This window comes from Pinus tabuliformis, chromosome 8 (genome assembly GCF_031772625.1).
Source record: "Pinus tabuliformis cultivar Carrire ecotype Pingquan chromosome 8, CPIR1, whole genome shotgun sequence".
NCBI classification, from domain to species: Eukaryota; Viridiplantae; Streptophyta; class Pinopsida; order Pinales; family Pinaceae; genus Pinus; species Pinus tabuliformis.
Window position 1 is genome coordinate 163,050,638 of NC_142294.1, and position 26,488 is coordinate 163,077,125.

Below are 26,488 nucleotides of genomic sequence, written 5' to 3' on the forward strand. Positions count from 1 at the left end.
AACATGACTGAGATGTGGGCATTGAGCCCTGGGTTGCTCTCAGAACTTTGCAATGTGAAAACCACTGAGCCAAAGGAGGGAAGCTCGGATTTTTCTTCATTAGCGCTCCCAACCTCCAAGAACTGACTGATGGGGAGTGGGGTAGCTCTGGCTCTCCTATGGCAATAGCAGCAGCAACAGTGGTGATGCTCATCCACTGCTGGGGCTCGCGAGGAGGAACCTCTTGCTGGACCTCTCCTACATGGCTGTCGTTGTCGGAGTTTAACCATGGTGATTCTGAATCTTTTCTTGTGTGTTTGCAGGTGAGCTTGGAGTCGAAGACAGAGCCAATTGTTTCCCAGATCTCTCTCTGGTGCCCAATTTCCTTTCTGAGACCCGTCCCTTGGTAGCAAGGTGGACCAATTCCAGTTCTTACCCTGCAATTGAGCCAATTGCCGCCGTCTACATGACCAGCAACCAAAGTGGCAATGGCAGTGACAGTGACCACGAGAAACCAGGCGTCGAGGTGAACGAAGCTGCCACCGCCTCGGCTCTCTGTAATTTCCCCTCTTCCAAAATTCTTCAGACAATAATTCCTTGCGCACTCCATCGCGCCTGATAAACTCTGCCTTATGCCCTCGAACCAGGCGCGCATTAAGTGCTCTCTGCAGATCCATAAACCTACCACCCTTGCCATTAACTGCATTAACGCAGCTGGGGGGTTCATGTTAAGGTTGACGGCCTTCCCCTGGTGGCCGTATTGTTTACACGGGGCAGCCCATGCGTGGCATGTGGCGTGCCCATCTCTTCCGTCCCGCCACCCGCATCCGGGGATATACTAAATACCTCATTAATAATCAAGAGGATTAATAATAAAATCTTTAAAACAATTAATAATAATTTTTTTACAAGATATTCAAAATCTTGAAATTAATTAAAATGTCAAGAAACTTATAGTTTTATGGGTAGTCTTTAAGTGAGACTTTTTGGAAAGTTTTCTGGTCTATTCTCTGATTTAATTTGTTTAAAATCCGGCAGGGATTCATTGAATCACAAGTTTGACAGGAAAACTCTTCACAATCGAAGTACCCCAGGGGTGTTTGAGGATGCTAAATCCATAAATACAATAAAAAAAACCAGTTTAAACAACACAAATCAAGTTTTGGACACAATTTTTCTGTCAAATTTCGGCCATAAATCCGTCGAAACTCCAAAAAGTCGCACTTAAAGACTAATATTTTCTTTTATACATTATCATAATAATATAGCATATAAATATGTAAATAATAAATATATTTAAAAATACATTATTGTGAGAAGGCTTAAAGACATGGCACAAATAATTTCACAATAGTTTAATTTAAAAAAAATTCCTTTATTTTTTATGGGATGATAAGGAGCTGGAGGGTAAAAGGAAGCTTAGATATTATAAGAAGGTGATCAACCCCACCCTTGAGAAGTAGAATTATCTTTTTGTTTTGACTAGCTTGAAGAAAGAGAAGAACATCGCTAAGATTAGAACTAATTCTCATGAGCTTCGAAGTGAAATTGGGCAATGGTCTACTTCCAAGACTCCTTGGGGTGATAGAATTTGTCAGCTTTGCAATATTAAGAGGGTGGAGGATGAAAATCACTTTCTTTTAGATTGTTCGGTCCTTACTCACATTCGCTCTCATGTCCCTAACATCTATCACACTTCCAATCTTATTGACTTGTTAAGTCAAACAAACTATAGTGATCTTGGTGCGCTTCTTTCCCTTCTTTTTGAGCATAGAAATAAGATTCTCAAGAATTACAATTAAATTCGTCTTCTTCTTAAGGTTTAATAGACCTCATTGGTCTTAGTGAACATTAATAATCATCATCATTAATATTTATTCCGCATATTTAAAAGTTAAATACTTAAGCAAATATGTTGAAAGTTTCATTAATAATTGATAGGGTTATAAATCAAAACTTAAAAACAATTAATAATAAAATTTTTTTACACAATATTCAAAGTCTAATTAAAATTTCATGAAATTTATATTTTTGATATACTATCATTATTATATATATATGTATGGATTTAGATTTTTTATATTTTATATGGACTAGAAACAGTGTAGTTTAGCGAGAGCTTATAAAGGTGGTAGAAGAATCATTAAATATTTTTTCTCCTTATTTTTTAATATATTAGATGTCGTGGAAATCATCTAGTAGGTTGTGGCATTGAAATTTGAACTAAAATTAAATTTTAAGTTATCTAAAACTTTTTTTCATTTGAGGTAAGGAAACATGTTATAACCTAATATCAAAAGCATTATGCATAAATAGAAACTTGTCCATTAAAAGTGTTTAAAGACCTGGTTTTAACAACCAATAATTGTTGTCCTCATAGCCAATTTTACAATTAAATTATGATAAGTTTTTAAGAAAATTATCTAAAATTTATCTATAATATAAAAATATAATTTTTATATTATAAAATTAAAGATTTTTTTCTTCTTATAAATAAAAATACAATTTATATTAAAAATAAATTAGATAATTATTTTTCACATTTTCTTATCATATCTTTAAATATTTAGGTAATGTGTAAAATATTTTTCCAGCCAATTAACTGAAAATAACAATAAAAACAACTAAGTATTCAACTTTACTTTAAATTATTTATATATATATATATATATATATATATATATAGATATTTATTTATTTATTTTTATTTTTTCTCGATACTAAATGAATTTTATTATCAATTTTATAAAAAAATTAAGAAATTTTCGAACAAAATTCAATTTTCAAAACTCAATCAATATAATATAATTTGTCAAAACAACCCTAAAGGTTAGCTTAATTAATCTAATTTCCATTGTTAAATTGTTTAGTTTCCATTGTTAAAATATGCTTCGCTATAGAGAAGTATAGAATATTTAAAAGATTTATAATTTTATTGAAAAATAAATATATAAATTTCCCTTGACAAAGGGATTGTAAAGTAACTCTTTATTTGAAAAAACGACATAGGGTACAATACTTACACAAATATTTGCAAACTGAAGTTTAATTCCGACAAAAACATGTGCACCATTGGTAGCTTCCACTTCTTGGATTAAAGATTTGAATGTATGATAGTTATACATGTTCGATTTCACAATATTACAAAATATGATGAATAAATACAAACAAAATCTCTTGCATTCTAGCACAATAAAATGTTGAGTAAATAGATACAAATTGCGTTGCAGATTATCTGAGTGCACAAGATCTTCTCTAGGTATTTATGAGTCGCCAAGCGGGCTGTGTGGTTCAGAGATGGTCCCCAGACGTGGCTTCCATGGCGGCAAGGCTGACTGCCGAGTGGCACATTGGATTAAGGAAGGAATAACCATATTTTCCATGAGTACATTATTGGTGGAAAGAAATGAAGCGAGTTGTTCTTTTCTAGTCGAAGCTTAAAAGAGTGGTCCTTTACTTCGTTGGATGCAGAGGGCATGCCACGTGGACTAGTTCACTTAATCCACTTTGTCATCCCCAATTACTCAATCTTCTATCATTGTTACACAAACAAAAAAGCACAGGTTCTCATTTCAATATATTGAATGTATATGGGCCTTATTCTTATTTCTGGGAACAATTGGATGATTCATATGTGTTATATGCATCTTTTCCTATCGTTTAAGGAAATTTGAATTTTACTTTGCCACATAGTGAAGTGGGGGTGCTATGTCCAAGTTAGATCCACTTCGTCTTATTTAAATCCTTCTTTGAAAAAAAACAATTTCTTAGTCTTAAACCAATCAAGCTAGTGCTCCCTGGGAGAAATTTTTAAACTAAAGAAGAGGTGGTGGTGGTCAAAATATTGGACCCTTTTTTGGTCAATGATAGGAAGTTACACTTTGAAGTTATGGGTATCTAAGGGGATTTGTCTTATCATCTTCCAATGCTTCTTCATATCAATAAGGGTAGCCCAAAGCCTCAGTCTGCTTTCAAATTCAACCAAGACATGTTTTCTATAGATGTCATTTGATGAGAGGTGGAACTATTCTAGACCACCCTCTCCAACCTCCTCCCTTCCATTTATGATGTAATTTGCAAACAACATTACAAGAAGGTGTGCAATGTCAAAAAATTGGGCAAAAATATCTAATGCCACATCTATAGAAACCCTAAAGGATAATGAAGAGAAGATTGTAGTATTTTATCCAGAGAGAGCCTTAACCTCCGTAGAAGCCTCAAATATCAATTAGCTCCAGAGTGTGGAAGATGCTAGATAAACCTATGCCGAAAAATGAGGAGTTGAAATGGTAATTTAAAGATGAGCTATCTAGATAAAGGAAGGTGACAACAAATGAATTTCTTCCACAAGTATGCAAACTATAGGAAGAATCTAAACACTATCTTGCTTATACAATTGAGTAATGGAGATTTACTACACTCTTTCTTTGATATGGTGGAGGAAGGAGTAGAGTATTTCAAAATAATGTTTAAGGAACCTACGTGTTGCCCCCATACAAAAGATCTTGGAAGTTGTAAACCTTTCCCCTCTGTGATATTAGGAGAAATGAATTTGATTATGATGGTAGAGGTAACTAAAGCAGAGGTCTAATATGCCATTCTCCCTATGTAGAAAGACAAAACCCTAGGGCCAGATGGTTGGTCAGTAGGATTTTACGCTAACTTTTATGATTTGATCAAATCTAATATTTTGATGACGATTAGAGAATATCAGAGCACCAGAAAAGTCCTAGGCTCCCTTAATAAGACTCACATTACTCTTATTATGAAGAAACAAGATGGAAGCTCATTTCTTGATTTTAGACCCATATCATGTTCCAATGTGATTTACAAAAGTATTGTGAAGACCATTGCTATTTATTTGAAGCCAATGCTAGGTGAAGGCGCTTCTGAACAAAAAATTGACTTTCAACTATGACGACAAATTTATGATGTGGTGGCTATCACTCAAGAAACTATTCATGTTGTAATGTATCCAAGAAGTCAACAATAGTGTTCAAGATTAACTTGTCCAAAGCACATGACATGGTTAACTAGACTTCTTTAAGACTATTTTTGTTAAAAATGGGTTTTGAGCTTCCGGTAGTAAATTGGACTATGGGATGACTCCAATCAGTTTTATTTTCTATCATGATAAATGGGGCTCCTTCTTGTTTCTTTAGAGCCATAAGGGGGTTGAGGTAGGGATGACCTCTATGTGGAAATTCATTTGTAAACTATAATTTCTGAACATGATAATTACTTGTGACCAATATATAAGTTTTCTCTTAGCGTTTACGTCATTTAGTTATGTCATCAAGCACCTACACATTAACACTTTAGTCATTCAAATAGAGATCATAGTGTAGAAGAGACAACAGAAATTAGGCCAGAGGCTATGGTAAAACCCACAAAGGGAAAACCCATCAATCCTTTCTTTATATAATCTTTGTCATCAAGAGAAATCCAAGTCAAACTAACTAGTGATCCAACTGCCAAGTCAACCCTCCAAACTCTTCCATGTTTTTTTCAACCAATTTGTTTATACATGCCTATCCTTAGAAGCCACATCAAAGAGATATAAAGCCTTAGAACTTCACATTACTTAAGAATGTAGTGCCATAGATAACTCAACTATCACAAGAGTGTAGTGCTATAAAAAGCTCAGATAAGACAAAAGTGCAGTGCCATAAGTAGCTCGCATGTCATAGATAGATAAGTGTCATAGGAAGCTCACATCATCACATGGAAAGGTGCCACAAGAACTCGCATCGTCACATGGAAAGGTGCCACAAGAACTCGCATCGTCACATGGAAAGGTGCCACAAGATCTCTCATCATCACAGAGAAATATAGCTTCATGAGGTCAAATAGGTGTGGGTACTAGATGAGCCCACTTGACTTCTTGAGGGTCGACTTGGTCAACTTGGAGACACGAAACATACTTATAAAAATTCAATTTTCTTTCATTTGAATGTCTAAATGGGACATGATAAAAATATAGCTTTATTTTGACTCAAATACATTCTTTTTGACTTTTTACAAGGTCATTATTATAAAGACCGAACCTAGTTACAATTTCAACACTCCCTCTTAACTAGGGAGGTATTCATAATGACTCATTGGGATATTCTCAAGTTGAAATATTCATATAAGAAAGGATCCATATTGATAAGCATCATTTATGATAACATCATCATAACAAGCATTGTCGAATTACTAAGGCCTTAACAAGTAAGCTCTTCTCTCAACTAAATCAAAGCACAGTGTTGGGAGGTATTTAGTAGGACACCACACCACCTCTTCAAGGAACAAACGTCACCTAGGTTCACCAGAGTATGTCCTCCACCAGACCATTTCCTCCTAAGCATAAGGAAATGTCAGTCCACCAGACCATTCTTTAATTAAGTTCATGTACTTGGATTACGACTGCTAGTCCTAGCCACAATACAATGTTTGTCCAAGATGATTTTCCAATCCACCATTCTCCCTATCCATGTCCATGTACTTGACTTACGACTTTTAGTCATGGTCACAATACATGACACATGGAGAACTAGGTGTCCATTCTCACTCCCTCTCAATATGGGAAGAGTTATCCACAAACCCAAGCTTTTCTCAGAAGTATTCACACTTCCCTTACATAAGCTACTTGTTCATCTGTAGATATTTGTTGTATTTTCTCAGCTCATATCTGCACCATATTCTCAAATCATAAAGTGTTGCAACCTTCCATAAAAAACCAGGTTCTCTGACAATATTTATAGGGTATTACTTACAGAGCCAAATTGCTTCACAACTAATTGTACAAACTTCCATATCTTTTGCCTTCACGATGCAACAAAATCCTGCTTCATGCTCTTCCAAGAAGTAACAGATATCCCAACCATCAATAGTATCTCTACTCATTATCAACACTACAAACCCAATTGATGTATGCTCAAGTCCCAAGTTGTAGTGTAAGATCCTTCATGTCAAATTTTGATTCCAACTTCCTCCAAAGTCAGTATTTCTTCCTTTGATTCATGTGTCATTCTTTCCCCAAATACAAGGTCTTATTTAATCACGGGGCTCCTTCAAATCTAGGGTAACTCTTCTAACTAAGGAAATCATCTTAATATGATCCTCCCACTCTTACCAGGAGAACCTTCTTGCTTCCATGTTGTCATTTGGTGCATTCTAGATTTTGACTTCTCTAATGCATACTTCAAACTTCTCTCTTCTTTCTTCATTCACATTCTTCCATAATTCAAGAAATTCCTCGTGCTTTGCTACGTTCTTCCATTTCTTTCTTTTGTTATCAAAGCCTAGATAACTCTTATCATTGTTTTTCAAACTTTATTAGGAGGCTATGGAAGAACAAGTACAATTAAGCAAGGTGTATAGAGAAAAGACTATCCAAAGATAAGACTATAAAAATAACATTAATCGAATAAAGGAGATGTAGAGTACTTATCTTTTGAGAAGAGAGTCAACTCCCTCTTAATCTTGTACTCCTTATAATCAGCCTTATCCTCACATCGACATGATGTCATTTCTATCATTCTCAAGAGCTAGGGCTTCTTCTTTCAGTGGAAACAATTAGTCCTAGGGTTTTCTTAGTTCAGAATTTTGTTACGGTTCACAAACCCTAGATGCTTGAATATCAAATTCTTCAAGACCTGTCAACGTTCAAATTGCAAGTTCTACATGTATACTAACATCGTATACATAACCTCGAGAGAGAGGATACATAACCTCATTCTATATTAGATGTCCATTTAAATGTGATTCCTTCTAGAATTGTGATTGATGAGTCTTCTAAGAGCATACACCTTAGCTTATAGTGGATATTGAATGCAAGGGAGCTTTGAAATGGACTCGTAACATAAATCTATGCTTAGTTTATGTTATCCTAGTTCTTCAGATATACAAACAGAAAATTGTACGTACCTCTTAAGAAGCATTATTTCAATATTACTTGTTCTCCATTTTCCCCTTTGAGTATGGTGCCATATTATAACTTCCTTGGGCTAATACAAAGAGATATGCTCACAACAAACTCAAACTTCTCATCATGGTAGCTCAAGTCAACTCTTCAATTTTTTCCTTAAGAGTTCCTTTTAATCCGAACATCGCCCTCTTTTTTATCCTCAAATAAATCACAGTAGAAGGTCCCATAGATCTTCGTATTATCCACAAATAGTAGTTTCAGTAATTTTCATGAACAAGAGTTACATACTTTTGCACAAGTGTCACAGTCCATTGCGTGAACTAAGGAATTAAACATCCACATAAACAAGTGATACAAATATTCACAAGCATAGGAGGTACATGTCTTCCAATGAGAAATAGGTATAGGCCTTTGGTATACATTTGTCAGCAAGAACATGAACAAGATAATTTGCTTCAGATTACGGCTTTTGCTTTAAAGATACAAACTTCAGACTTTAGATTTGGTATTTTCATTTTTGTGAGAAGAAATACTTCTATGGTTATTTGCACATCACATATCTTCTGCCATAATTTGGATTCCATGGGTTTGTTCTACATAATTCGTATAATGTTCTCAAATTTGACCATTCTATAGGATGAGAGAGCTTAGACCTGTTTAGGAACGAGTAGAATTGTGCTTAAACAATACTGAGATACAACAACGCCACTTCAGATATCAACTACAAATCTTCAATCTACTACAGGGACTTGGTTTTACACACAGGGATCATAGTCATGTAGACCTGGCTTTGATTCAAGGGGAGGCACAGTCATGTCACTGCCCCACAAAAGCTTGGAATCATTTTGATTCAATCACAGAGAGGAATTCAAAGATTTCAAAACTGAGAAATTTCAGAGATGTTATCTCGGATGCCACAGAGAGATAATGCAATTCAAAGCTTATTTCAAATCATTGTAGATATAATAGGCTTAGCTTGGTCACCACAACGAAGTTGGATCATACTTTAGATATATAATTTAGATCAATATAAAGATGAATCTTAGCTTGAGAATTTTGAAATTCTATAATAAACTTTGGGATCTTTTTTCTAGACTTCACAAGATTTCTTCAAATTGATGGAGCTGGGACGAAAATATTATCTTCTAGCCCTTTGACTTCTTGTACTTCTTCATTTTATCATAGAGATAATTCAAATAAAAAAGGATAAAACTGCCCTTCAATCCATAACTTTGATACCATGTTAAAATTTGTTTGTAAACTAGAATTTCTAAACATGATAATTACTTGTGATTGATATATAAGTTTTCTCTTAGTTTTGACTTCATTTAGTCATGTCATCAAACAATTACACATTAACAATTTATTCATTCAAATAGAGATCACAGTGCACAAGAGACAAGAGACACCAGAAATTAGGCTAGAGGTTAGGGAAAAACCCACAAGGGGAAAACCCATCAATCCTTTCTTTATAGAACTTTTGTCATCAAGAGAAATTCAAGTCAAACTAACTAGTGATCCAAGTGCCAAGTCAACCCTCCAAACTTTGCCATGTTTTTGTCAACCAATCTATTTATACATGCTTGTCCTTAGAAGCCATGTCACAAAGATAGAAAGCATTAGAAACTTCATATTAGTTCATAAGCATAGTGCCATAGATAGCTCAAATATCACAAGAGTGTCGTGCTATAGAAAACTCGGACACGACAAAAGTGCAGTGCCATAAGTAGCTCACATGTCACAAAGAGATACGTGCGATAGGAAGCTTGCATCATCATAGGGAAAGGTACCACAAGAAATCACATCATCACAGGGAAAGGGGCCATAGGAACTCACAACATCACAAAGAAATATAACATCAGAAATTTGTATCACAGAAAATACAACCTTAAAATTGACATAGACAGAGATCCTTAGATCGCTTGTGTATTATAGACATTAGAAGCCTCAGAGCCTTTGTTATTGTATGCTTAGACGATATGATTTTGGAGGAGGATGAATAACTCTTATTAATAGTCACTTCATGAGGTTGAATAGGTGTGAATACTAGCTGAGCTGACTTGACTTCTGGAGGGCGGACTTGGTCAACTTGGAGACATAAAACATACATATAAAAATTCAATTTCTTTCTTTTGAATGTTCAAATGGGATATGATAAAAATATCTTTTTCTTTTTACTCAAATATGTTCTTTTTGACTTTTTACAATATCATTATTATGAAGATCGAACCTAGTTACAATTTCAACACTCTATCCTCACTCTTGTTTTAGATAGCTACAAAATCCCTTAGCAAACTCATTGGCCTTGAAAAAAGGATCAACTTCTCCTTTGGAGTTGATGCCACTTCCAATGAGGTTATTACACACATTCTCCTTATGGATAATGTATTATGTTTCATAGTTGGATCTTTAAAGGACATTAAATCATTAAATTTACTTCAACTCATTTTTGCATAGCCACATGTATGGAAATCAACCAGGAAAAGTCTTGCTTATCACACTCTAGTTTTCCAGAGCCATGCCCGGATCCATTGGAGGATTACTTTCCCTTTCCCCAAATATATCTGGATATGGTTTTTAAATATTTTGGATTTTACTTAAAGTTGAATGGTTAAAGGATTTCAAATTGGACTTGGTTTTTAAAAAGGTGGCAGCTCACATTACTTTGTGGGTTAATCAATTTTTTTTCAAGAGGGGGTAGGATGATTATTTTAAAATCAATCTTGGAGAGCATCATTCTCTATTGGATTTCCATCACAGTCATTCAAAAAACTATACTCACTAAGATCAAGAAAGTGAGTTTTCATTTCAGATGGAGTGAATTTAGGGACTCTGCTATTCCACTTGCAAGATGAGACAAGATTTCTTCCCCTAAACCTCAAGGTGGTTGGGGCTTAAAGAATACTTTCCTCTTTGCTAAAACTTTGGCAGCTAGAAGCCTTTGGAGAATTTCTCAAAACGAGCTCATATGGGGTCATGTTATGAAAACTAAGTACTTGAAACACCTCCCACTTGTATATTGGTTTAGAACCCCAAACAAATCTTCAAAAGGGTCAGTAGTATGGAAGTATTTGGTAGAATCTTTTCCTCTCATTGGCAACTCGGTGGTTTGGAAATTTCAAAATGGTAATAGTATCAAAACTGGGGAATATCCTTAGACAGGAGCCAAGGAACTCTTCAAGTTTCTTGCTAACCTCAGAAGGGCCCTGAACAATGGTGACATCTATGTTTTGGTCAATGCAAAGGCTCTAGTCCCTTATAATTTTGGCCGAGTAGGCTAGAAATCTCTTAGGCTGTCGAGGCTAGAGGGTCATCTAGTAGAGGAATGTAAGGCATATGTAAATTGAGTGGCTTCAAGCTATAACATTCTCCATGATTATGACGAAGACTCTTTTATGGTAAAAAATTGCGACCAATGGTGACCACACAATGAAAGTGTATTATAAGTGTGGTGTGAATATTCTTTCAATGATGAGACCTAAGGGTGGTGGAAGCAGTTGTGGAAGATTCATTCTAGCTCAAATGAAAAATATATTTTTGGTTGGTTACTAACAACAAACTATTGTCCTGGGATTTTTTTAAAAACACAACTGGTGTGGTCTAGGCCTATGCTCACCATGCAAAAAAAAAATAGTGAATCTATTATAAACATAAATTATAATGAATTAATTGATTAAAAAATGTCAAGGGGTATGCACCCTTTCACCTCGTGACTAATCAATGCTATAAGTAAACCATCACGAGGGTTATTGTATTGTCATTCATATTCATTCTATTAATCAATATATTATCTTTATAGCAAAATAATTATGTCTTCACACATGCAATAAGGATTGTTGTTACATAATCAACATTTCACCTCTTCATCAATTTCTCACGCACTTTAGGTTTTCTCAATAGTTCAACAATAATTCAAACACACTAATTCTGCTGATGTTTGGCCATACTACCCTCCAACCACTACGCAACTATGATATTGCATATGTGGTATTGTTGGCACAACCATATTGTTGCTAGCTCTACAACTCCTTCTCATCTGTTGCTGTTGCAACTGCAACTGCAACTAAGAAGCATCCAAAATACTAAATCAATTATGTTTAGTATGATGCATATGTCTCTCAAGTCTCTGACTACTACTAACATCTACATTATCACTGAAGAATCTGCATTGCTACCAACTCTACACTGAGCCACCTGCTCTACTGTCAACACTGCACTACGCTCCTTAGCATCTAATTGCTAATTGTCACTCTGGTACTGACTGCATCAACTACCACTAACCCATCCCGCTACTGAATACTGTGGTCCCCCATAGCCAGGTAATGATCCATAAGGTGGACTCCTTAAGGACCCTGTCCAATCTCTGTAGCTCTCTGGGGTTACAACTCCATGTCGCCCTACCTCACTCCTGGAAGTATGGCTACCATCATCGCAAAGTCTTCCTCCAACCTAGAGGACAACCTATTTATCTCAGCATGTGCTACTGCTTGGTCCTGCTTGTCCTTCTTTCCGAGAGGACACTGGGTACTGCAGTGGCGAAACTCCCCACACCTAATGATCTGATTTAGAATATTAGATTGTTGTGCTAAGATACTCTTGAGATTAGAAACAAAATGCTTTCATTGTTCTTAAGGATTCATGAATTTTTGCAAGTGAAATGATGAGTTTTTATGTTAATTTTATGAGCAATTTAACATAAATAAGAGACTGAACAATAACATAAACATGTATAGAACATCATCAAAAACACATTACAACAAGAACATGATAAAGGAGTTCACCCCTCCTGGGCTACGTCTCCTTGGTCTAGCTTCCAATGGCTTAGGCCTCTCTATTATGCTCAAAAGTGTAAAAAGATGTGTGTACAATTCTCCAATGCTCCTGAATCCTACTCCAATGAGTCCAAAATACTCAAAAATGGTACCCTAGCCTCTTTTTCCTCCTCATTTGGTCGAAAACTGCCTTAGTTATGACTTCTGCCAGTCTTTCCACAATTTCCTCCTCCAAATCTGGCTAACTTCCAGTTAAATGCATTCGCCGAAATTATCGGTCTCGCCAACTTCCTCGTCAATCTCGCGGTTAAGACCGAGTGGTCAGAAGCAAGGTGGTTAGTTCCGACGGTTCCGACAGCTCTATCGCAAATCGCAATCGATGAGAATCAGAGGTTATATATATATATATATATATATATATATATATATATATATATATATATATATATAGATATATATATATATATACACACACACACACACGAGACTCTACAATGTGCGATTACGATATCGCATTGCAACCCAGTACGTTGCCATCTACGATTGCGATAATCGCATCGCCACCCTGGCTTGCTCTGGGGATGATTCTTTAACGCCGACCTGCCTCTGATATGCGATTTGCGAAATGCGGGAGCCAATGGCGACCTGCCACTTGGCACTTCCCCATTCGCTGAAGAGTCCTGCCACGTCATCTGCTCCTGCCATTTGTCCAAGTCAAATCTGAACATTGACTTGCTCTAACTTCTTCATATGAGCTCGGATTTGAGTGTCATTCGCACCATTGGAATCAGGATGATGAGAACTTCGATCTGAAGCTAAGTTTATTGAGATTCCGCCACTTTGAGTTTTGAGCCTAATTTTGAGCACCTGATCACTACTCCCCACTAAAAGCCTTGTGGACCCCAAAAGATCACTTTCAGTAGTCCAGCAGGTGAGGGTAATATTCCCTCACCTTTCCAACCTCTATCCATTTGGATTTTAAAGGTTTTGTACCCCTGATCCCCACTCAAAGATAATTAATACTTCCCCTTTTTGATATCCTTGTTCTTCAGTCAAGTATAGTGTCTTGATAAATTTCATCAAGGAAATCTAGAGAAAAGTCTTCAATAGATGGAATTTGAATATTCTCTCCCTGATCTTCAATCAAAGGAGTCTCATACAACCTTAAATTCTAAACATTAACAAAAACATAAATTTGCATATATGAAGGCAAATCCAACCTGAAGGCATTGTTACCAATCTTTTCCAAAATTCTGAATGGACCATATCTAATTGGTTTTAGCTTTTCACCTTCTCCTTGGAGCCTCTCTTTGTTAATGTGAAGCGAGACTTCATCACCAACTTGGAACTTTTGATCTTGACGATGCTTGTCATGCCTTGTTTTGTACTTTCTTTGGCTTTTCTCAAGCTGTTCTTGAACCTTTTGGTGCACTAATTGGATTTGTTTAATGAACTTTCTTACTTTGTCTATGTCACTATGACCTTCAATAATAACATCTTTGCCAAAAATAAAATCCAAAGGAGATTTAGGCAAGTATCCCAAGTATGCCTCAAATGGCGAAGTTTGAGTTGAAGAGTGGTTGGATCAGTTATAAGCATGTTGAATATAGTGAAAATGTTCATCCCACAACTTAGGATGCTTGCGGCAATACCCACGAAGAAGATGTATCACTGTTCTATTCACCACCTTTGTTTGACCATCCATTTGTGTATGAAAATCTGTACTCTTTTTCAGTTTGGTGTCCATGAATCCCCACAAGCTTGACCAAAAATTCCCAACAAAGCGAGAATCTCAATCACTAACAATGGATGAGGGCAATCCAAAATGCACCCAAACATTCTGAAAGAATAATTGAGCAGTTTGTTCAGCTGTAACTTGCTTTTTACATGGCATCAAAATACACATTTTGTTGAACCTATCCACAACTACAACCAAAAAATCATGATCTCTTTTTGGCAATGGAAGACCTCCTACAAAATCCATAGAAACACTCTCTCACGGTCGTGAAGGAAGCTGAAGTGGTGTGTAAAATCCTAACTTCCTATTGCTAGGCTTACTGGTTGCACATAATGAACATCCTTTAATAAAATGTGACACACTTTCAAGCATACGGGGCCAATAACAATACCTCTGTAGATGTGCCACCGTCTTACTTACACTGAAATGACCAACAATAAGAGAAGTATGTGCCTCTCTTACGATGTTAACTCTTTCTCCCCATGGAATACAAATCTTTCCAAGATGGTACAACAAGTTATCATGCAAATGATAATCCAATTCCTCTACTTGGTTACCTTGACTCAAGCTTGCATAAACATCTTGAAAGTCATTATCTAAAGCATATTGATCAATATAACTTTCATGTAAAACATAATTATGCTTGAGTAAAGTAGCTTCACTGACAATAGGCCTAGAAAGCATATCAACAACTTTATTATATATACCTTTCCTATACCTGATTACCAAGTGGAATTGTTGAAGAAAACCCATCCATCGGAAGTCCCTTGATTGCTGCAACTTTGATTGTGATTGCAAGTATTGCAATGGTTGATGATCAGTGTGAATGATTGTTTCCTTACCCATCAAGTAGTGTTTCCATTTTTTCACACTTTGCACCAATGCATACAATTCCTTGTCATACGTAGGATAGTTAATCACTACACCATTAAAAGTTTTCGAATGAAAACAGATAGGCTTACCATGTTGCATGAGGAATGCACCCATAGCGTAGTCACTAGCATCAGTCTGAATCTCAAATGATTGTCTCAAGTCTAGAAGTGCAAGTACTGGAGCTATACTGATCTTTTCCTTCAATGCATAAAAGGCCTTTTGCTGTTTGCCTCCCCACTGAAAAACCCTTTTCGCACTTGTCAATGCATGCAAAGGACCGACCATAAAAGAAAAATTAGCAATGAAATTCCTCCAATATTGGGCTGCTCCCACAAAACTTCTTACCTCAGTAACTGTCTTGGGCCTTCGCCAATTCACAATGACATCAACCTTGGAGGGATCTATTTTCAACTCACCTCCTCCAACTATATGACCCAAGTAAACTAAAGAAGTTTTTCCAAACTCGCACTTTGAGATCTTAAGATACAATTATTCTTTTTTCATGACATCAAGTACTTTTCTTACATACATGACATGTTCATCATGAGATTTACTGAAAATTAAGATGTCACATAAGTAGACTATGACAAACTCATCAAGGAATGGCCTCAACACATCATTCATCACACACATGAATGTAGCGGGAGCATTACATAAACCAACCGACATAAATAGCCATTCAAACAAACCTTGTTTTGTTTTGAACGATGTCTTCCAAATGTCTCCTTCAACTATTCTAATTTGATGGCAACCACTTCTTAACTCCAGCTTAGTAAAATACTTTTCATCTTTCAATTGATCAAGTAAATCATCTATTCTAGGCAGTGGGTAACGGTTCTTTACCGTAATTTTGTTCAATGCATGAAAGTCCACACACATGCGCCATGTTCCATCCTTCTTTGGCACCAAGACAATAGGTGAACCACATGGCGAGGAAGATGGTCTGATGATCCCTTTATTCAACAACTCTTGAATTTGCTTCTTAATTTATGCACTTTCCATCACTGACATCTTGTACATGCCAATGTTAGGAAGAGGACAATATTGCTGCAACTGTATCTCATGTTGGATTCCTCTCTTGGGAGGTAATCCCTTTGGTTCCTAAAACATCTCATCATATTGGTTAACTACGTCAACCAATTCAGATTTCAAATTTGAATCACAACCTTTAAAAGCTTCATTATCAACATCATTCTTGGGTTTGATCATTAGAAGCACAAAATTCTTGCTCGAATTCACTAGTCTTTTCATCTGCCCTGCATTAACAAGCGAAATATTTATTTTCTTGCTATGAGCTCTCACAATATATTCTACTCCATCTTTGAATAAATGATATTTGTTTTCATGTCTATGGAAGATAGATTTTTTGTCATAAAGGTACGGGCTGCCCAAAACTATGCCACAGATATCTAACGACACAACATCAAGCTCCACTTCATCTATGAAATTTGTAGTAATGGAAAATTTTAGTTTACACTTTCTAGTAACCTACAATTGTGCATTGTCACACACCCATCCAAGTGGATACAGTTTATGATGTGGAAAGATTTCCAAGTTTAAACTTTTGACAATGTTTTCATAGATAAGATTGGCTTGAGAGCCACTATCGAAAAGCGTATCAATCTTGTTGTGTTTTGAGATCACCCATATGTGAAAAAGTTCTATTCTCCTCTTTTTGTTTAGAGTTTAATTTTGTGAGTTTGAAGAACTAGTTATAGCAATGGATTCTTTTCATTTTAACCCCATGGCTATGATTTTAGTTTCATCACCTGAATCAGATCCCAAATCCTGTTGAGTGGTTGCAGTTGCCTTTTGTTTTCCCTTGTTGTTGTTTCTTTTTGGTCTCATTTCGGGATGAAGCTTCCAACAATGAGCTTCATCGTGACCCTCTTTGGAACAATTTTTGCATGTAATTTTCTCTCCTTATTTTTTGATAGACACATTTTTGCTTGCCTTTCCTTTGAAATCCTTTTCCTTTCCTTTACTCTTAAATGGCTTTTTACTACCTTCTTCTGGGGTGTTTTTCCCTCTTGCCTCAAGATGAGTGTCTTGCACACACACACACACCATCTATATTATTGGGATTAAAACATTAAGATAGTATGCCTAAGGTAACTATGTAAACCCCCTATGTACTTTAGAAATGTGTCCCGTGATTGCAAATCTACACCTAACATCAAAGACCATTTTTTGAATTCTTGGGTGTAATCTTGCACATTTTGAATGCTGTCTAAAGTTCTGCTAATTCATGATGGCTTTTTGCATATAAGCTAGAGGGTAGAATTGTATTTTGATTACAACAATGAAATCATTCCAAGAAATTGAGATCTTACCATGTTTTTTAATCTCCTCTTGGGTCTTTGATTCCCACCATACCAGTGCTTCACCCTCCATTCTCAAGGAAGCTAATTGAATCATTATGTCATCCTCTTGAAGGTTTTGAATCCTGCAATAGACCTCCAACTGAGGAATCCAATTATGAAGCTTCTCTGCATTCACTTCATCATTATACATGGGCAGCTCAAATTTAACATCAAGTTTTAAAAAATGTGATTTACAAGTTCCTTTTGAAGTATGATGATGAGTATGAGCAAGGGTTACGTTAGTGGAAGAGGGTGAAGATGCTTGTGAAGAAGAAGATGAAGAAGATGGTGGAGAGGGTGGATGTTTGTCTCCATTTCCATTACCTCCTTTTCCATTAGCACCTCTTGAAGAGATTTCTTCTTTGGGAGGTTTGGAACTTTCCCCTTGCAACCTGGTATTTCTCTCTTCATAGAGGACCTTAACCATCTCTGTCATATCAAAGAAAGCCTTCTGAAGGTCTTCTCATATTCTGTCATGTTTGTAGGTTCTCCTTCATGAGACATGATCTCTGGAGTTTCAACTGTAACTCGAGGCTGAATTGGTGTTGGAGATTGTGGCAACCTTGCTCTCCTTCCCTTGACCCAACTTTAGGGCTTCCAACCAGCTTCCCTTCTCCTCTTTTGAGTTTTAACCTTGTAAGCATGACATAAAATTGCAAACAGTTAAATCCTTCTTTCACCAAAAAACCTAGAGCTATGATACCAAATTTATTTGATTTAGAATATTAGATTGTTGTGCTAAGATCCTCCTCAGATTAGAAACAAAATGCTTTCATTATTCTTAAGGATTCTTGAATTTTTGTAAGTGAAATGATGAGTTTTTTATGTTAAATTTATGAGCAATTTAACATAAATAAGAGAATGAACAACAGCATAAACATGTACAGAACATCATCAAAAACACATTACAACAAGAACATAATAAAGGAGTTCACCCCTCCTGGGATACGTCTCCTTGGTCCAGCTTCCAATGGCTTGGGCCTCTCTATTATGCTAAAAAGTATAAAATGATGTGCTTACAATACTCCACTGCTCTTGAATCGTGCTCCAATGAGTCCAAAATACTAAAAAATGGTACCCTAGCCTCTTTTTCCTCCTCATTTGGTCGAAAACTGCCTTAGTTATGACTTCTGTCAGTCTTTCCACAATTTCCTCCTCCAAATCTGGCTAAATGCTAGTTAAATTCATTATCTGGAGTTAATTCTGACAGTTCTTCTGAAATTGGTAGTCCCGCTAACTTCCCTACCTATCTCACGGTTAAGGCTGAGCAGTCACAAGCAAGGTGGTTAGGTCCGATGGTTTAAGGCGATGGTTCCGACTACTCTATTGCAAATCACAATTGACGAGAATCAGAGGTAATATATATATATATATATATATATATATATATATATATATATATATATATATATATATATATATATATATATATATATATATATATATATATATATATATGGGACTCTTTTATGTGCGATCTACGATTGCAATATCGCATCGCAACCCGGTATGTTGTGATATGGGATTGCGATATCACATCACAACCCGGTATGCTGCGAACTGCGATTGCGATATTGCATCACAACCTGATACATTGGGGGCCAATTTTGTAACATTTCCATTCTGCGATGTGTGATTGCGATAATCACATCGCAACCCTGGCTTTCTTTGGGGCCAATCCTTTAATGTCGATCTGCCACTGATATGTGATTTGCGAAATGCAGGGGACAATGGCGACCTGCCACTTGGCACTTCCCCATTCGCTGAAGAGTCCTGCAACACCATCTTCTCCTGCCATCTATCTAAGTCAAACCTGAACTTTGACTTGCTCTAAATTCTTCATATGAGTTTAGATTCAAGTGTCGTTCGCACCGTTGGAATCAGGATGAAAAGCAGTTCGATTTGAAGCTAAGTTTATCGAGATTATTCCACTTTGAGTTTTGAGCCTAATTTTGAACACATGATCACCTATTATAGGTACTTATTATTCTTCTTCTTCTCCCCTTGCATCTGACTGGGACCTTAGATGCGAGGGCTACATTGTCCTCCTCCTTCACGCCCTTCGATCCGTTGCTGCTTCCGCAACTAATGGAGCTCTTTAGAAGAGCTCGCCTCAACTCCTCTTGTTGTAAGTCAACCCACATAATGTCCCTTCCTGGTAGCGTGTCTCTGCCCAATATACTTTGGACAAAGACTTGCCAATCCTCCAAGGCACTGTTTAGTGCCAACCGCACTAGCTCTTAAGGTTGAGGTGTTGCCCCAACAACTGCAATCTGGTCTCAGACCTCCTGGATCCTTGTAAGAAAGGGATCTATGCCTTCCCCCTTCTGCATTCTGATGCATCTCAACTTTTCTTCCAGGAACATCTTCCACTTCTCGGAAGTACCCTAGTATAACGTGGAGAGATCATCCCACATATCTTTACCCACTCCCTTGGTCATTATATGTGAGACTATATGATCTTAGATTCCATCCAAGATCAACAGCTTCACCCTTGCCATCTCCTTCTTGTACTCCTTGAGCTGAGCTGCATCCTGGGGAACTGCCACCACATTATCTAGTTAGGCTTTCGAGCCATATTCATCTAGGAGGAAGGACATCTTAGCCTTCCAGATGACGTAGTTGGAAGCTCCATCCAACCTATCTGAATCTCTAAGCCCCGTTGTGGCCATCTTTGATCAAGTCTAAAACTCTCTCTTTCCCTTTGCTTGGTTACTGTTGTGCTATACATGCTCCCTTCTGGGGTGAGGAAATCTACACTCATCTACTTCCAATTTGCTTGGAAAAATTGAACTTCTAAGACTCGGAGTTCCTTAAGAGAAATTTTCTCCTATGCTGTCTGTGCTTTTCTCTTCCACTCAACGCTGATCCTTCTACTACAACTGTAGTAAAAACCCTCTGCGTCCAAATAGAAATCTGCTCAACAAAAATCTAAGCTGCTGCTACTCCCTCTGACTGCTGGAATCACAATCTTGAGAAAATTGAATTTTCTGCAACCTTATAATTGAAAATCTAGTTTTGTGCCCCAACAATTCGGCCTGCTTATCAATGAACTGCACAACCTCATGGAATTTTAGCGTGTTGCTTCTACTGAACAACAAAACTTCCTCTTTTGCTTCTGACCTTCCCGACTGATCACTCATGCTCTGATACCATGTGATTATTCCAAAACTGAAATCCTATTGCAACAATTGAAAATTATTCTTCTAACTATTAATTAATTTTAACAATTTATTTTCTATGGAAAATACTGAATAAATCACATGGAAACCCCCCAAAATAAAATACTACGGAAATCATAACACTCGAAACTGAGAAAATATTAGCACACACACAATAAACATGACACCGTTATTTTTGGACAACTGTCCCCTGAAAAACCCAACTTGGAAAAACTGGTGCAGTAGTGAGGGTTTTCATTATTATGCAGCAGCGAATTCTGAGTACAATATATGGATGCCCAACTGACAATCCAAACAACAAGAAAATCTGCCCAAAATTATTTAAGGAAATTTCCCTTCTTCCACAAGCAACCCCGATGCAACTTCCCTTCAGAAAATTAGTCCTCCTGGACCATCTACGCAGTGTTTGCGCATACCCTTGGACGTCTAAGCCCGAAACTGCCTCTGATGAAGTCGTTATGCCTATCTTTATTGAGGAAACTGATTCTCCTGCCCTCTGGAATAGTTTCCTGACCTCTGGAAGTTGAATCGACTTTTCCTCCAGCCAAATTGAATTGCTTTTCTGAAGCCACTACACAGTCCTCTACACTGCCTCATTGGGAATAAATCGGTCTCTTGCTATTGCCTCTTCAGATCTGGAAAAATTCCTCTGCATCACTACCTCTTCTTCCTCATTGAAGCTCAAACTCTCCGGCAACTGACTGCTGCTACTCTGGAAAATTGAATTCTCCAAGTGACTCTGGTGTATTCTCTATCGCCACATCGATCCCTTCCTATATCTTCATGTTGGGACTCTAATAGCCAAGATTAAATCTTAATCAATGGCTCATATCATTTCTGGATCGATTTGTGTGAGTTTCTATAATATTCTCACCTTGACTTAAGTAATTTTGATTAATTAACCATATTCCCTAAGTTTAGACTTAGGAAATATTTAAAAAACGACTAATAATCTAATAAAGCAATCTCTAGGTGGAATTTATAGAAACAATTTCTGGGTTTTTGAGATATCGTGTATTCTAGCCTCTCCATCAAATTTCATGGCTAGAACACATCTGATGCTACAAAAACTAATATATCTAAGTTTGCATAGAAAAATGTGTGTTTGTGAATTCATAGAAGACCGAACATGTCTGAGCAAGTGACTTTGACACTTAGAAGAAGATGTAACAGTTTGCAAAACATTAGATGACCATGAAGTGACCATGGAATGACATATTGCAACATCCTCAGTAGGCTCCAAAATTAAAGTGCAAGAAATTTTTTGGAGGGTTTTATTCGCAATGATAAAAAATTCATACCATGAGTGGTGCAACTCAACCCTCTCGCTTGTCAAAGGAGTTGCAGCTGGCTAGGAACAATCCTACAACTCGCAACCCTGATAGATGAAAGAAAAATAAAACATTAACTACCCTAAATTTATGTAAGAAAATCGATTACACTATCCTTTATGCAAGAACAATTTAACCTTTATACATCCTCCTATTTATGAACCAAATATTCAATACATAAACAATTTGTCAAATAAAAGAAGACATCTTTTTAGGTATTAATTGTTCCTTGCATGATATAATTGTTGCTTTATGTGTTTTTATTATGAAATTGAAACCTTAATCAATTATATGAAATATATAATTAATTTAGAGTGAATAAGATTTCTTTAAACAACATTTAAACATTAAGACATATTTTAGCCAATTAACAATTGTTAAAATTAAAACATAAATAAGTTATGTACAAAAGTAAGAGTAAATTAAAATAAGTATGGCTATAGATAAGGTTTAAAAGAAAATGTCAAACAAGCTAAAAGCTAATTTAATATTAACCAATTATTTACAAGAACTAGTGTTAATGTAAAATAAAGTAAAATGAACAATATTTACATAACATAATAACTTAATGAAAAATAAATACGGAGATTCACGGTTGTGAAAAGAAAATAACACATTTATACAAAAAAGAATAAAAATTAAATCCAAACATTATTGAGGAATAAGCACAAATGCTAGAAAACTATTGAGGTAGGATATGACTAGCAAAGGGAATTCATTTTATTACACTTTCACCATCTAAGTACATCTCTGCAAGATGATATACGCATGTGAAAGAGAAGGTGATACATGGTCAAGTTTAAATTAGTCAATTGGGAATAAAAAGACCATATCCTACATGACCTTCACATAATTAATACAAACTTCAATGATAATAATAGTGGAAATATTGCAAAATAAATGATCTATACCTTTGTCTAAGTGTTTTTTTTCCAAAGAAAAAAAGTAATTTCATTCATTTCCAAACAAAATTACATAAAGAGATAGTGCATTCCTTAGGATATTTCCTACATCATATCACAACATGGACTATGAAATCCCATCATGATATTACAAAAATCATAGGTCATAAAGACAATTAAGAAATTCCATAAAAAACAACATACAATTGTTGTTCCAAACATGAAATCATAGATAAGTACCTGCAGAGCTTCGTATCAAAATCTTCCCTATGAGAACAAAGAATGCCAAAAACTTGCAGTGTAAAAAACATAGTGCTAAAAAAATTGAAATCTAGAACTTGTAACAACGCATACGGTGTCTCAGAAAGCAAGCACAGGCATGCGCCGATGCCTTATGCATCCTTTTTCCAGTTATTACCTAATAGAGTTGTGCATTCACGTTTGATAAAGCACTTGGAAGGGAAACCTACAAACCAACAAAGACATCATACAAGCAAATAACAATGCACGAAGTGGAACTATAAAATAAAAAAGGAAAAAACCTCACTGAGTGGTCATGCCCTCACTCACAAATTAGGCAGCATTTGGGTATGAAAATGCAGGAATTATTTGTGATAAGCAGGTTTCCTGGTTTTATAGTTCTTTTTGAGGCAAATGAATGGTTTGAATCTCCACAAATGGCTATGAGATTAATGCTAGGTGGTTACATTCATTTCGTCCATTTTACAATTGTCTCATATTTAATCTAAAGCTTTGTTTAAAACTTCATTATTTGGGCACATAAATATTATGTCTGTATATTTACACACATGTGTTTGTCCATATACACTTATCAAATAAAATACATATTTATTATTATTATTATTATTATATATTTTAAATAAGTTCTCCTCATTAGTGCACCGATGAAAAAAAGGAACAACACTAATCACTCATTTTTGCTTTCAAAATCTATGAAAAATGCCATTGTACAATATATCGAATTGTACCCCTTCTCTTTTTCGGTTAGTAACAAAGAGAAGTCATGTAGAAAAAGTAATTGCCAAAGGGCACGAAGTTTCCAAACCATAAGAAGACCAAAGCAAAGATAGTTCTAGAATGAATGAAATTTTAATGTCCACGAGACTAGAAATAGTCTATGGGACGACCAACTTCCCTGCTTTTCAAATTTTGTAATTCAATCCTTTTATTACTCAAATTAATGATGAGCTGGCCCAACCTTCTAATAGTCACTTCACTGAAAAGACAATGCCAAGGAACCAATGTTAACATATTGCTGTAACTACCTCTGATGTCTCTGAAAGCATCACATTCCAAAATGAAATGTTTTTCTGATTCCACTGCCCCAAAAGTGTAAAAGTACACACTCGTTATTCCCAAGCTTCTTTAGGTCTTTTCCATTGACCCATTTCGCAACGTAGTTGATGCGAGTTAGTTCTTAATTGAGCAATAAGAATCTTTGTACTCCATGGAATGATAGCTCCAATGTACTCTTTTTGTTGGAGATCACAAGTGGGATTGAATTCCTGAACATAATACTTCTTCTTTCTACCTAACTCTTTTCCCACTATATGCTTACGAAACTTATACATATCAAAACTCTTTAACTCCTTGCTATTTGTGGGACATGCATTGAGGTAAATATTCCGTTTTTGCATGCATTTGTTGTTTTGTCTCATCCATGATTTCTTTCTTTCACTCATTCCTTCATTGAATATAACTTTAGGTCATCTACCTTCTCCCATTTGCTCAATTCTTTGTAAGTACCTTATGAGACACACCATAGCAATTGCTTCAATGGGAGTTGCTCTTGTTTCACTCAACATTATCTCATAAGGAACCAAACTTTTTATTTTAAACTTGCTCATGATCAAGCGTTTTTGGATTTTCTCAATTTGCTTCCATTTTGAGATAGGGATGTCGCGAGCCCATAGTTCACACCCATATAATATCATTGGACAAGCTAGGAGCCCAAAAAACACTTTAATCGTTTTCCAATCCCATAAATCTACCTCTCTACATCTTTTTCGAAGAGCATATAATGCTTTCCACCCTCCTAAAATTCTCTTCTTTCTACAGTCCTCCATTCTACTCCACAACAAAGTAGCAAAATAATTTTTCTCTGCCCCCCCAAACCTTTTCAATAATGTGTCTCAACATGATACCATGATCTACTCTAAAATGTTTTGGCCTAAAACATGCTTGCCCTTTTGCCCTATTTTCTTTTACTTTTGCCCACTTACTAATTCTATTTTATACCATGTCATTGAAGAGCTTTGAAAACAAAGGATTGATCATAATGGTTCTATAGTTGGAAGGATTATTAATGTCTCCACTTTTAAAAAGGGGTATTGTTCGACTAGTTGTCTAATCTCTTGGGAATACTTGCCAAATGATGTTGTTGAATATTTCCATGATGTGTGGTGCAAGAATGTTCATTCCCCACTTTAGATATTTTGCTTGAAGTTCAACCAATTCCTTTGCCTTTCCTGTTTTCAACTTCTTAATTCCTGTCTCCACTTCCTGTAATGTGAAAAGCTTTGTAGTTGTGTTGATCTTGGGAGGAGGCTCATCTTCTTGTTCTTTCTCATAGAGTTGTCTTGCATAGTCAAACCATTTATTGGTTGTAATATTATTTTCAATTTGCTTCTTCCTTGGTTGAAGTTCCTGCCAAAAAAGCTTTGGGTTATTCTTGCCTAGATATATTAACTCTTCTCGCCTTGTTTGCATAAACTCATCTTTTTTCCTTTTAAAAACCTGCTTATATAACTTTACATTCATCTTCTCCTTGACTGCCTCTTTCAAGGTTTTCCTTGCCATTTTTCATTCCTCATCAAACCAAGCATTTACAGGAAAACAATTTAATTCATATTTCCTATTTTTTTTTCTCTTTTGCACTTCTCAAGTGCACTCTGAGTTATATTTGTTAAATGATGACTATTGAAGCTTTGGGAATGACTCTTCGCCTTCTGAATTTATCTCTCCAACATTTTTTTGAAGATAGTGCAATTTTTTTATTTATTTATTTATTTATTTATTTATTTTTTTTTTTTTTTTTGTGTTAGAAGAATTTTGCCTATTGATATCGATTGTGGAGAACATTGGGTTTTCCTCCTATTCTGCCTTTCTTCTAATCAAGATAGCTTTATATAAATTGGGTTATGGTCTGATTTTAAGTCCCAGATATGCTATCCAATCTTAACTTCATCTATCCTTTCTATTAAGCTTTGTGAACAAATAATGTAGTCAACAACACTTGCCCCATTGTATGTGTTGCAAGTGAACTTACCATACCTTTTCCATCTATCTAGACCATTGCAGATAATTAAGTTGAAAGCACCACACAACGTGAGAAACTCCTCTGCAAAATGATTGCTAACTTTGTCATCTTTTGAACATCTCAACCATTGGGGATTCTCCTCTTTAATGAACTAGA